This window comes from Artemia sp. Qi Xiang Cuo, chromosome 11 (genome assembly GCF_049724085.1).
Source record: "Artemia sp. Qi Xiang Cuo chromosome 11, ASM4972408v1, whole genome shotgun sequence".
NCBI lineage: Eukaryota > Metazoa > Arthropoda > Branchiopoda > Anostraca > Artemiidae > Artemia > Artemia sp. Qi Xiang Cuo.
Window position 1 is genome coordinate 5,463,881 of NC_142804.1, and position 14,552 is coordinate 5,478,432.

The 14,552-nt window shown below is 35.8% G+C and overlaps 1 protein-coding gene across 1 annotated transcript in view; it reads left to right on the forward strand.

Annotated features, from left to right (window-relative positions):
* The first annotated feature begins 1,706 nt into the window (after positions 1-1,706).
* The window catches only part of Paip1 (Poly(A) binding protein interacting protein 1), a 73,058-nt gene continuing 60,212 nt past the window's right edge, over positions 1,707-14,552 (forward strand). Inside the window, exon 1 of the mRNA XM_089097048.1 lies at positions 1,707-1,776. The gene's annotated coding sequence lies outside the window, so the exon portion shown is untranslated. The remainder of the gene's footprint in view (positions 1,777-14,552) is intronic.

A 14,552-nucleotide genomic window follows, 5' to 3' on the forward strand; every position in this document is an offset into this window, starting at 1 on the left:
CTAAAGACTCAAAAAGCTATTCTAATCATTTCATCCTACGACATTAAACGACAAAATACGTTTAAAATGTTTTAATTTCATCAACTTTAATAAATAAAGATTATTAAAACTTTATGGAATATATGTCAGTATACGAATAGTTATGGGGTATGGAGGTCTTGAGAAAGTATGAAGACACGGGGGTTGTTAAAGACATAATTTTCACACCTTTCAACTACGCTGAACAAAATGACTATCTCAAAATTTTGATTACATGTGTTTTGGGGATTGATGGACGTGGGGAATGGGGTTTGCTACCCTCTAATCACTTTTGACAAATAAAAGGGCACTAGCCCTTCCAATTTCCAGTCGAAAAAGCCTTTTTCGAAGTTTCCACGACAACAAATGGCCATCTCAAAATTTCTACCAAATGTATTTCGGAAAAAAGCAAGCGGTGGGGGGGGACTATCCACTCTTTGATCACTCTCAGTCTTATAAGGGATACTAAAATTTCTGATTACCAACTAAATGAGCTCCTCCAAATTTTATACGATCACCCTTTCTATATAAACCTTAAAATGCCCTCAGGACATAACTTACAATCCTTAACCTGAAGGACTGTGGAGGTATTATGCTCGAAGATATAATTTCCGGGCCTCTCAACTGCGTTGAATAAATCGTTATCTCCAAATTTTGATTGGATGTGTTTTGGGAAATGGTTGGCGTTGAAGGAGTGGTTAGTTGCACTCGCATGACTTTCGACTATTAAAAAGGGCAATAGTCCTTTAAAATTCCAATCGAATGAGCTCTTTTTGAAGTTTCTACGACAAATAAAGTTCATCACAAAATTCTTATCACACGCATTTCGGAAAAATACGAGGTGTTTGTGCGTCGAGGGGAGGGGGGGCGGGGGGTATCCACTCTCCGATCACTCTGAATCTTAAAGAGGGGACTAGAACTTCCCCTCCTTAGTACTAAGCACCTGCTACCATCCAGCTCAATTACCCCTGTATAATATATCCATAAAACCTATTGCTGAACATGGGTGTCCTCTTTTTAAGGTGACTCTGTAAACTCAGCCAAAGTTTACCCAGCTCTAAATGGGTACCTGGTGAAATCTGGTGAAGCTAAACAGGAAGGGTGTGCAAAAGTACATGGCGGGTCCCCATTTCACTTTCTGGATGAAGGGCCTTGAGACAAAGATCAGTATCACCGGTTCGGACCTTAAGGGTCTAGTCTCTTCCAAAACTCCTATGTTGTTCTGTGATTTCAATAAAAGCCAGTCTTCATTTGGCAGGTTCTGCAATTCTACACCACCAACTTAAAATTTTTAGTTCAGTGGAGACTACTTTTCCGGCTTCGTATTGGCAGTTTGCAGATACTGGAACCTTCGACGTTGCTTCTTCTGCAGGATGGCAGATTTGCAGAATCTGCCAAATACAGACTGGCTTTAAAGCGCTAGTTTTCTATAGTCCTACAAACATAGAATAGTATCTTAAGTTGTTTTATTTGTAATAATTTTACTGAAATACGTTAGATAGACAGTAATAATTACAGATAGACAGTAGTAGATAGTAAATTTTAAATCGTTTTGAGTTCAAACTGCGATCTTTACTTCCTTGACAATTTTTGTTTTAGTTGATTCCATAAAACGGCACCTAAAAATTAGATTCAAAGATTAGATTTTACAAATCGTTCATTCATTGAAGAAACAGTAATATAGTACAGCAGATTTCATCCCAGTTCAAACGATTTACGATCAGGTTCATAGATAAGGCTACTAGCCTACGGTCAAAGGTAGCTGTGATTTTTTGACTCGCAATTCTCTCTTTAACAAGCACATGTAAAGCGTTTTCATAGATTTTAAAAGCCAAAGCTATCCTGTGACAGCACTGTGGATTAATGCCCTGCTTTGCAATGCTGGGTCCAAGGATCAGTCCACAGTGCTGAAAAGTTTGGTAACAGACTTGCTACTTTTCTTTTCCTTTTATAAAAACACACAACAACTGAAATATCAATTCTACATGCTATGCATCATGAATGGCTGAAAAGAATCATTAGGCCTAGGCTATCCTAGGTTTAAGCTAGACTACGTCTACTTAAAGCTGCAGTCTCAAGAAAAAAAAAGGAAGGATTGCTTTGGGTAGAGATTCCTAAATTTTTTCTCATAGACCCCTTTAAAAGTTTTACTGGTTCTAGGGGACCCCCTACAACTAAATTTCTACCATGTTCCCAAAACTGAACAAAAAATGTAAAGACTAGATCTAACTATGGAAATTTTGGCAAATAATTTGCCAGAATTCTAGTGGGCTATAGGCTATAATTTGGTTAAGATGAAAGAGAATACAACATTTGGTGCCTTTTTTTATGCTCTTTCACAATTCAATAATTGCTTTTGGGGCTAATTGCATCTTGAGCCCTTAAAGGGGCCCAAAAGATATTTTAGGCTATATGAATAGCCTAATGAAAGAGCATAAGACAAACCTCAAATGATGTTTTCAGTTTTATCCTAGCTAAATTATAGATATGACCCACAGCAAATTTACCAAGAAATTTATCTATCCCTACTAATGTGCAAATATATACCCAGTAGTAAAAGCCATATGGCTCCAATATTTTATTAGGGTAAGACACCCAGTAGTCAGCCACCTGCCTATTCTCGGACAGAATCTTTTATACTATTTTAATCACTAATTTACAATGAGACGTTTGTATGTCCAAGTTTAGGCAGAATTGTCACTTGTTAGTAAATTCAAAAATAGGAGGTGCTGTACAAGTGAAACTATTTGAATGAGTAACCTACTTGTTCTGAAATTCTTCAGAAATTTTTTGATACAAAAATTAAGTTTCTAGGTGGTATAATACAGTAATTAGAGTAGTTTAAATGTCAAAAAGTTTTCAAAGTGGTTAAAGTGTCCAACTACTGGGTGTCTTACCCTATTTATTTATTTTTTTTTTTCCCAGAGGCACTTCATATGGAAGGGGTTGTTGCAGAAACTTCAATGGGGGCTCAATCAATAAGAAATTGAGAGTTCTAGTGCCCTTTTTAATAGTCAAAAATGATTAGAGGGCAACTAGCCCCCCCATGCCCATCATTTCCCAAAACACATCCAATCAAAATTTTGAGATAGCCACTATGTTCAGCATAGTTGATTTCCTAATAGAAAATATGTTTTTGAGGGGGACAATCCCCCCCCCAAATTCAAGGGATAGTGCCCTTTTTAATAGTCAAAAGTGATTGGAGGGCAACTAGCCCCCCCCCCCCATGCCCATCATTCCCCCAAACACATCCAATCAAAATTTTGAGATAGGCTTTTTGTCCAGCATAGTTGATTTTCAAATAGAAAATATGTTTTTCAGGAGGACACTCCCCCACAACCCTCAAGGCAAGGGTTTTAACTTATACCCTGGGGGTATATAATGTTTTTATAGAAGGCGGTGTCGTAGAAACTTCAAAAAAGGCCAATTTGTTTGGAAATTCAAAGGGCTAGCGTCCTTTTTAATAGTAAAAAGTGATTGGAGGGCAACTAGCCCCCCCCATGCCCATTATTCCCCCAATCACATCCAATCAAAATTTTGAGATAGCCATTTTGTTCAGCATAGTTGATTTTCAGATGGAAAATATGTTTTTGAGGAGGACAATCCCCCAAAACCCTCAGGGCAGGGGTTTTAAGTTAAACCCTGGGGGCATATAAGGTTTTTATAGAAGGCGGTGGCATAGAAACTTCAAAAAAGGCCCATTCGATTGGAAATTCAAAGGGCTAGTGCCATTTTTAATAGTCAAAAGTAATTTGAGGGCAAATAACCCCCCTCTCACGCCAACCTTTTCCCCAAACATATCCAATCAAAATTTTGAGACAGCCATTTTATTAAACATAGTTTTAAGCTCCGGAAATTAGGTCTTTGAGGATGACAACTCCCCCACAACCATCACGGCAAGGGTTTTAAGTTATACCCTGGGGGCATATAAGGTTTTTTATAGAAGGTGTTGTTTTAGAAACTTCAAAAAAGGCCAATTTGATTGGAAATTAAAGGGATAGTGCCCTTTTTAATAGTCAAAAGTGATTAGAGGGCAACTAGCCCCCACGCCCATCATTCCCCCAAACACATCCAATCAAAATTTTGAGATAGCCATTTTGTTCAGCATAGTTGATTTCCAGATAGAAAATATGTTTTTAAGGGGGACAATTCCCCACAACCCTCAGGGCAAGGGTTTTAAGTTATGCCCTGGGGGCATATAAGCTTTTTATAGAAGGGATTGTCATAAAAACTTCAAAACAGGCTCATTCGATTGGAAATTTAAAGGGCTAGTGCCCTTTTTAATAGTCAAAAGTGATTGGAGGGCGACTAGCCCTCCCCCATCCCCATCAGTCCCCTGAACACATCCAAACAATATTTTGAGATAGCGATTTTGTTCAGCATAGTTGATTTCCAGATAGAAAATATGTTTTTGAGGAGGACACTCCCCAACAACCCTCAAGGCAAGTGTTTTAAGTTATACCCTGGGGACATATAAGGTTTCTATAGAAGGTGTTGTTTTAGAAACTTCAAAAAAGGCCAATTTGATTGGAAATTCAAAGAGCTAGTGCCCTTTTTAATGGTCGAAAGGGATTGGAGGGAAACTAGCCCCCAAGCCTAACATTCCTCCAAACACATCCAATAAAAATTTCGAGATATCCATTTTATTCAGCGTAGTTGATTTTCAGATATAAAATATGTTTTTGAGGAGGATACTCCCCCACAACCCTCCGGGAAAGGGTTTTAAGTTATGCCCTGGGGGTTATAAGGTTTTTATAGAAGGCGGTGTCATAAAAACTTCAAAAAAGGCTCATTCAATTGGAAATTCAAAGGGCTAGTGACCTTTTTAATAGTCAAAAGGGATTTGTTGGCAACTAACCCCCCTCTCACGCCCACCTTTTCCCCAAACACATCCAATCAAAATTTTGAGACAGCCATTTTATTAAACGTAGTTTTAAGCTCTGGAAATTAGGTCTTTGAGGATGACAACTCTCCCACAGCCCTCAGGGCAAGGGATGTAATTTAAGGATTCTCCAAATCCTTCATATTATTTCTTATGGAAGGGATGCTTGTATAAACTTTAGAGAGGGTTAATCAAAAATTGCGTGTTATGAGTTGCAGCTCACCCAAATGATGGCCCAGTGGGCTCACCATTCCGTAATCTATGAAATCAATCCAGATAGAAAATATGTTTTTGAGGAGGACAATCCCCCACAACCCTCAGGGCAAGGGTTTTAAGTTATGCCCTGGGGGCATATAAGGTTTTTATAGAAGGTGTTGTCGTAGAAACTTCAAAAAAGGCTCATTTGATTGGAAATTTAAAGGGCTAGTGCCCTTTTTAATAGTCAACAGTGATTATAGAGCCTCCTGCCCCCCATGCCCATCATTCTTCAACCTACACCTAACCAACACGTTGAGGTAGCCATTTTGCACATCGTAATCTTAGTTAAGTTTGAAAATATGTGTTCGAGAAGAACAATCCCCCACAACCCTCGAGGCAAGGGTTTTAAGTTGAGTTCAGGGGGTCTATGAGGGGCTTTGTAAACTCGTTTTCGTAGAAACTTCAAAAAATGCTCATTAGATGTGAAATTCAAAGGACTAGTGGCCTTTTTAATATTCAAAAGTGATTGGAGGGCAACTAGCCCCCCCCACCCCCATCATTCCCCCAAACACTTCCCATCAAAATTTTGAGATAGTCATTTTGTTCAACATAGTTGATTTTCAGTTAGAAAATATATTTTTTGAGGAGAACACTCCCCCACAACCCTCAAGGCAAGGGTTTTATGTTATACCCTTGGGGCATATAAGGTTTTTATAGAAGGTGGTGTTGTAGAAACTTCAAAAAAGGCTCATTTAATCAGAAATTCAAAGGACTAGGCCCTTTTTAATAGCAAAAGTGATTTGAGGGCAACTAACCCCGCTCTCACGCCCACCTTCTCTCCAAACACATCCAATCTAAATTCTGTGACAACCCTTTAATTAAACATAGTTTTAAGGTTTGGAAATTAGGTCTTTGAGGATGACAACTCTCCCACAGTCCTCAGGGCACGGGTTGTAATTTAAGGATTCTCCGAATCCTTCATATTATTTCTTATGGAAGGGATGCTTGTATAAAGTTTAGAGATGGTTAATCAAAATTGCATATTATGAGTTGAGGCTCACCCAAATGATGGCCCAGGGGGCTCACCATTCCACAATCTATGAATTAATCCTGGAATAACTGAAAATATAAAGTATTTTTGAGTATTTTAACATCTTTCACAACTCAAATGGTCCAACATTGTACAGTGCAATGAGTCTGTCCGTTCTCCTAAATTGGGAATGGAGGAGATAAACTAAGTTCCACCCATATTGGATAAGTCTCTAACCTCCCCCGCCCCCGCTCTTATTGTCTATGCTAAAGTTTTCTTCTTCATGCCAAGTATGCTGCCCCCACCCCAAAGACTTTAATAAGGTAAAGTTTTGTATGGGAAGAACACATAGTAAATCTATTATAATTATCCAATGATAAGGTTAAAATACATTCTCTGTGATAGAGTCAAAATTGCTTTGGCACACAAAATCCTATTAAGGTCAATTCCAAACAGTTGTGATCCCATTGTGTCAGCAAGTGAAATGGTCTAAACCCCCTTATTGGAGCTATTTTATTGATCTATTCATTGTTGTCAATCATGGTCCACAAGTTATGCAAGCTGTCTATTGTTCATATAATATGAAAGATGAAAGAATATGGACGTAGACGGTCAACAATGAATCAAAATAGGATACTGGCTAAAGATAAAGGTGAAAGAAAAAACAAGCCAAAAATTCTGCCCTGGATTTATTGCAAATGGTCGAAAGAACAATGGCTATCTGTACAAGAGGCTTTTCTTAGTGAACCAGTACAAGAGGAAATGAGCCAGTTAAGGTCTGATATGGAATTACCAAAATCAGAAACAGATGAAGTAGTCGAAAGGCTTATGGGAATTGTAAGTAATCTGCTTACACCTATGAAACCAAGAAAAGAGAAACAGAAAGATTTTTATGACCAAGAGTGTAAAGAAAGTAGTACAAACCTGAATATTCTACTGCTTACAGTAAAAAGATTCTTGGGAGAAGAAGAGGAAAAAAAATATTGCGCTAACAGAATATAGGCAAGCAAGAAAAAAGCATAAAAAACTAATCAAAAAGAAAAAGAAAGAATACAGATTTCACCAACAGGCAGCTTTATGTAAGAGTTTTAAAGAAAGCAGCAGCCAAGAGTTCTGGAATAAGTTAAAAAATATGTCATCCAATAAAAAAAGAAACGATTCCCTGAAAATTCCACCACCGGAAACATGGCCATCTTATTTTCAATCACAACAGAAAGATGCAGAAAAAACAAACAACACACTAGAGGAAAGGATAAATCAAGCAGATTACGAACAAGGACCTTTCCCTCTTAGAGAAACAGATTATGCCCTCTTTGAACCCATTACCCCAGAAGAAATCAATGATTCACTGCAAAAAATGAGAGGGGGCTCAGCACCTGGGCCAGACGGAATCCCAGTTAAGATATTTAAATCAATAAGGAATATCATCATCCCCGTGTTACCCCCCAAGTTTTATTTGGAAGGTCAAATTTTAAAAATAGAAGAGAAAGCAACATATTTGGGCTTTACAGTAACTCCAAATGGTAAATGGACACAACATATATCAGCAACTACGACAAAAGGGAAAAATGCACTTTTCGGTATTTACAGAAGCAACGTTACAACAGGAATAAGCGATCTCAGCCTTCATAAGCATATATTTATCACAAAAGTTTTACCCATACTGCATTACGGGGCAGAAATTTGGGGCTACAAGACTGCACAAGGATTAGAAACTCTACAACTACAATACTACAGGCATGCATATGGGCTGCATAAAGCAACTCACTCTCTAGTATTGAAAGGTGACCTAGGCATCTACAGTTTAAAAATACGAAGAAAGATACAGATGATCAAGTTTTGGCTCAAAATCCTGAATTTACCCGAGGAAAGACTTATTTTTTCTGATTATAAAGATCTTCTCACCCAAAAAAGTAAAACCACTTGGACAGCACAGATCAGAAAAATACTACAGGAAACAGGCTTTTCAAACGCGTGGAATGGAGGACAGGGACCACTGGACCAAGAAAACTTCATAAAGGAATTCCAAGCAAGATTGCATGACCAGGAAATTCGACTTTGGTGGACAGCTTTAGATAAGTCGACTAGTCTTACTTTGTATAGAGATATAAAGCAAATTTATGGACAGGAGACATATTTGAAGCTGAGATTACCTAGTAAGTATATGAAAACGTGGATTCAGCTTTGAGCCAATTGTCTACTAATACAAGGAAAAGAAGTTTGGAAAAATAGAGAACGTCCAGAAACGCAGCGTACTTGTCTAAAATGTGGTGAGATTGGTTTTGGGCTGGGTCATTTCCTCCTGCGATGCCGGCGGCTTTCTCACATAAGGGGAGAAATTTTGAAAGAGGGTAATGATTGGCTACTTTGGAGGATTTTAAGTTCAGATTCACCACAAACAGTAGTAAGTGTGGTAAATTTTGCATTGAAAGGTATGAATGTTGATTAAGAGGATAGTGATTTTAGTATGTCTTCATTTTATTTATCCTTTTTCTTTTCTTTTTGTTTTGTATATGGCTGTAAAAAAGCTTTAATAATACATATTATTATTATTATTATTATTATTATTATACAAGGTTTTTATCAAAGAGGTAATCATATAGACTTTGAAAAAAGCCTCATTAGATTTAAATTGAAAGTTCTAGATCTGTTTTTTAAAGTCAAGAATAATTGGACAGTAAGCAACCCCCTCCCCCCTCATGCCATAAAAACCTGAAACTTTTTGCGATCAAAAACAAAAATTAATTAAAAAAAACTTTCCAAAAAAAAAGTTTTTCAAATAAAAGTAAAGGCTATTTTAAACTTAAGCTCAGTAGATACAAATACCTGTGAAAATTCAAACTCAAAACGACCAGAAATTACTATTAAAGAATAAATGAAACCCAAAACAAACATAAATTAAATAAACAATCATAGCAAAAAACATACAGCAAGTAATAATATAAATGAATAAATAGATCTTAAAGTGAGTAATGCTTAGATTGAATATGAAAATCAAGCTTAAAACAAAAAAAAATATTTTGCTATTAAAGTATAAATGAAACTTAAAACAAACAGAAATTAAATAAAAAATCAATGCAAAGTAACATACAATAGATATTAATGTATATGAATAAATAAATTTTAAAACAAGTGAAACTTAAATTGAATATGCAAATCAAGTTTGAATTGATTAAAAATAACTACAAACAAGAGTTTGGGTATCGCCTCACTGCAGAAGCCTAAAACCTACTACATCATTGGCACTTTACTGAAAACGAATTTTGTTACAAATGTTTTTTTTTGTACTTAATATTGAAAATAAATATTAAAATTACCGTAAAATTTTGAACTGATGAGCTTTCAGCAATTAATATCATTATACATCAAATATTCAGTTTAATTTATTAGTTCTTTCCAAGATTGGTCAAGACAAATATAGTTTCACTACAAACAAAATTTGGATACTGCCCCCTTCTTTAACTGCAAAACCTAAAGCCTTCTGCGTCATTGGCTCTTCACTGAAAACAAATTACTCGTATATTACAAATTTATTCTTTTCCAGTTCTTACAGCATTGAAAATGAAAATAAAAATTACAGTGAAAAAAAATCTTGAACTGATGGATCTTTCTACAATTAATATCATTCTATATCTAATATTCAATTTGATTTTGTTTATACTTTCCAAGACTGTTCAAGACTCGTATAGTTTTCAGCAAGGCGCCAATGATGCAGTAGGTTTATGCTTCTGCAGTGAGGCAATACCCAAACTCTTGTTTGTAGTTATTTTTATTTGATTCAAACTTGATTTGCATATTCAATTTAAGTTTCACTTGTTTTAAGATGTTTTCATTCATTTTCATTAATATATATTGTATGTTTGTTCGCATTGATTGTTTATTTAATTTCTGTTTGTTTTAAGTTTCATTTATACTTTAATAGCAAAATATTTTTTTTTCGTTTTAAGCTTGATTTTCAAATTCAATCTAAGCATTACTTGCTTTAAGATCTGTTTATTCATTTATGTTAGTATTTGTTGTATGTTTTTTTTTTGCTATGATTCTTTATTTAATTTCTGTTCGTTTTGGGTTTCATTTATTCTTTAATAGTAATTTCTGGTTGTTTTGAGTTTGAGTTTTAACAGGTATTTGTATCTCCTGAGCTTAAGTTTAAAATGACCTTTACTTTTCTTTGAAAAACTTATTTTTCGGAAAGTTTTTTTTAAAATTAATTACCATACAAATAAAGTGAACATACCACTTAATGTCTTTTTTATGCTCTTTATGAATATAATAATCATTTTTGTCAGAAATGAATTTTAGCACCCACTTCTATTTATACAATTTAGGATATACATTTGCACATTAGGGGGTGGGGGGGGTGGGGGAAAGTTTAAACTTACCTCTTATTTACATCAGAAATAAAACTTACCCCCACTCCCCTATTGTGCAAATATATACCCTGAATTGTAGAAATAGGGGTGGGGGAAATTTCACTTCCTACAAAAATGATTATTATATTTGCACAAAGCATAAAAAAAGGCTTCGAGTGGTATATTCACTTTATTTGTAACTTAATAATATGATTTGGTAAAAATTTACCAGAATATACCCTGAATTGTCAATGGCAAATTTTCAAATTGCAAATTCAGCACTATTTTTATCAAAGGCATTCAAAAAACTTGAAACTGTAGGAAAACAGTTTATATTTGAGTTGCCTAGTAAAAAAGGTTTGAATTGTTATAAATAATTAGGCTATTTTTGGAATATATTACTCTTGAACAACCTATTTATAAACTAGTGCTATCAGGGCTGTCACAAAGTCCCTAAAATTGAGTGTGAAGGTCCCTTGATTTAATAAAGGTCCCTAAAGTCTCTTTTTTGCTTTGGTTTAAAGTTCTGTTTCCTGAAGGCCACTAATACCTGTGAGTATATGGTTTTCAGCATTTTTGTTTTGATTAAGATTCTTGGAACCTGTTTTGGCTTGCCTAAGATAGATAAAACTTGTTATTATATAGGCTACAGTGTTACTGTCTGGACAGAACAGACAGACTAGTCTTGGTTACAGTGGTAGCTAGCAACCTAGTAAGAGACAATCACATCCCATAGTTAAATCACAAAAAGGAGTGACCCCCTTTGCTCCTGGAGTGAATAGGCTAGGAGTCTGCCATTTTTTGTTGGTTTTGTTAATTTGCTGGAAAACTCTTTTCTTGGTATCACTTTGTTCCACACAGAGGGAAAAAAATTAAGAGAATGGCTCAAAGTACAAAATATAAAGGAGGCCGTGTTAAAACTAGGTTTCTTGCATGATTTTGAGCTTACATACATTTCTTGAACTATTAGACTACTTTTTATTACCCGTTTTTTATTTGAAGACATTTCTGGTAATAGCCTGTATATTTTCTTCTAAATTCTTTTCTTTTTTAAAGTCTAGGGTTTGAAATTTCAGTTTTAATTAGAACAGGAAAGTGCAAATTCTGGGAGACTTTGTTATAAGAGAAAGATGCAACAGGACACCAAATGAAGGAGTGGTGTAGAGCTGTTCCAGGAGGTCTGTTCTATCTGCAATTCATTGCTTGTCTGCCATAAGGGCTCTTATGCTTTATTGCAGAATGCAACAATTGCTGAACATAAGAGGAATGTTATTGTAAAGCAAATGCCAAATCAGCTTCATCTCTCAGTAGCATCTTCCATGGAGAGCAACAAACTGGCAAAACTGCCCATGCACCTGTGCTTATGTAGTGTAGTATCAGCTGAACCAACAGCTGTAGAAATTACATGGGCTATGAAGATGACTGAGTCTGACTATTTTGGGAAATCTGCCAATAGAATAGCAGATGCATATGAAAAAATGTTCCAAGATACAGTGGTCAAAAACTTCTCCTTTGGGCAAACTAAGTTCAATTATTTTTTAACCATAATTCTTGGACCCTGATTCCAGAAGATGACCCTTGATGAAGTCAGCAGAAAGTGGTTGTTGAAAGCACTAACTTTATTATATACTGCCAGGAAGTTTATTATAAGTTTATTATATAGCTTATTACTAGTTTATTATAGGAAGTTTATTACTAGTTTATTATATGCTGCCAGAATGTTACCCATTGCAATGCAAAAAGATATGTTAGCCAAAGAGTTTAATCTGATCTGGACTTCCATCAGAGCTAGGAAGGATTGATAACAAGTGGAACAACATGATCCAGAGAGGAAAATATCTAAACTTGTCTGAAGTCATAAAAATGCTTTGACTGTTTCATGCAGGCCTGCCAAAATTGAACAAGGTTTCTCCCTTTTTAAGCAAGTTCTATGTGAAGAAAGAGCTTCAATGAATGGGCAAATTTTGAATACAAAACTGTTTGTGAAAGATAGGTTTGGCAGATTTGGAGGACGTGTGCAAGATGTTGCTGTCACTGAAGACTTGGTAAAACTAGTCAAATCTGCTAGAAAGAGCTATGATTTGTACTTGGAGCAGAAAAAAGCCTTGAAAGAAAAAACTGAGAAAGAGCAGCAAGATTTGGAGGCAAGAGAACAGCTGAGAAAGCAGCAACTTGCTAAAACCTTTTTGAAAAGACAGACAATAGAGATTCTAAAAAAAAGAAGCATTTGGTTTCAAGGAACAGGCCACAGACATGTTACTGAAGGAAACTTAGAACTGGCTAAAAAAATGCACTGAAAAGAATGATTGCAATACAGCTAGCACAGTCTTTGATAGATGGGACTCAACAAATCAGCAGCAGTTCAAGTCAAAGAAACAGCTTTTGATCATGTCTCTGTTCCAGAAGAAGGCAGTGTAAAAAATAGAAACAAATAGGTTTTTGTGCGTTCAAGTTACCATACCCTTATCTCTTTCATCATATTTTTGTATTTGAAAGTAAAGCATTAAGAAAAAAGAAGGAAAAAGCTCCTCCCATGACAAAATGATTCATTGGGGGTCTCTTTCTTAATTATCATTTGGCCTCTGATCATGGAGAGATGTCTGCAAATGATCATTCCCTGCTTTTTCATTTCATTTGTGTCACTACTTTTTCTTTTTTGCACATGCATAGCATATATTAAATATGTAACCTAACCTAGGTACCTTTTCCCCCTAAACCCCAAAAACTAAAGTTTTTAAATTTTGGATGTTGTGACAGTTGGTGGTTCTGACGATTTTTTTTGTCAATGTTTTGATTGATTTTGTGGATGTTTCCCAGGGGTAGATCCAGGATTTTTATTTAGGGGGGGGGCTGCAAAATAGGTTGATGTGATAAACTTGCATTGGGACCAAGTTTAATTAATGCAAACTTGCATTATTCAAGTGAATTACACTATTTCAGACTATGTTAGGGGGGTGCCCCCTCCTCTGGATCTGCCACTGTTCTGTCCACATGTTTTTCACCACTTGAAGCTGTGACAGCCCTGTGCTATGTTTTTAACCACTTTTCAATAACTTAACTAATGTGGATAACTTCTTTGTGTGGTTACAAAAATGAAATACCTTTGGGGTCCCTTTAAGGGCTCAAGATGCAATTAGCCCCAGAAGCAATTATTGAATTATGAAAGAGCATAAAAAAAGGCATCAAATGATGTTTTCACTTACACCTTAGCTAAAATATATAGCCCACTAGAAATTTACCGAAATTTTTATTACAGATTTACCAAAAACAACAGGTTTTACCAAGCATGTTCTTTTTTTTTACTCCTTGTCGTGTCCATCACAATAGCCTACTATCCTATACACCTCTAAAAATACTCATTAAAATAAACAGTTTGTAAAAAAGCTGGGTAATGTTTATATTAACAGACTGTTCAGATAGGTAAGAAACAAACTTACCTCTTTAGTCAGAATTGAATCCTGAATCTAAATTTAACATTTATTTGCATCAGGAAGTTGCCCCCACCCCTATATATACCAATTCAGGGTATATATTTGCACATTAGGGGGGGGGTTAAAGGTAATCTCTGACGCAAATGAATGTACAATGTAGATTCAGGGTGCAATTCTGACTATTGGGGTAATTTTGAACTTAACCCCCCCCCCCTAATGTGCAAATCTATACCCTGAATTGGTATATAGGGAGGGGGGTTTTGTCCTAGGTGATTGAATGGATGAGTAAGGTCTAGACCTTGTTCAAGTGCTCATTTATCTCATAAACTAGGAAGACAGGTTTTTTTTTATACCAAGTAATTACCTGTGACACACTATAGGGGTAAGTTTCTTTTTTACCTACCTGATGAATAGTCTGTTATAATAAACATTATCCAAAAGACCAAGTGTGTCTTGGGGCTAAAAGGCAGTCCGATTTAACAAAGTATAGCCTGTCAGAATGCTGAAGTGTATTAAAGTTGAGGTAGGCTAGTTAAAATTTTAAATGTCGGAATATAAGATAATCTGCAATCTACAGTATTTAACCACAGACATAATTTTACTTCAGGTAGGACTAATATTCCAACATTTGGACATTCCTT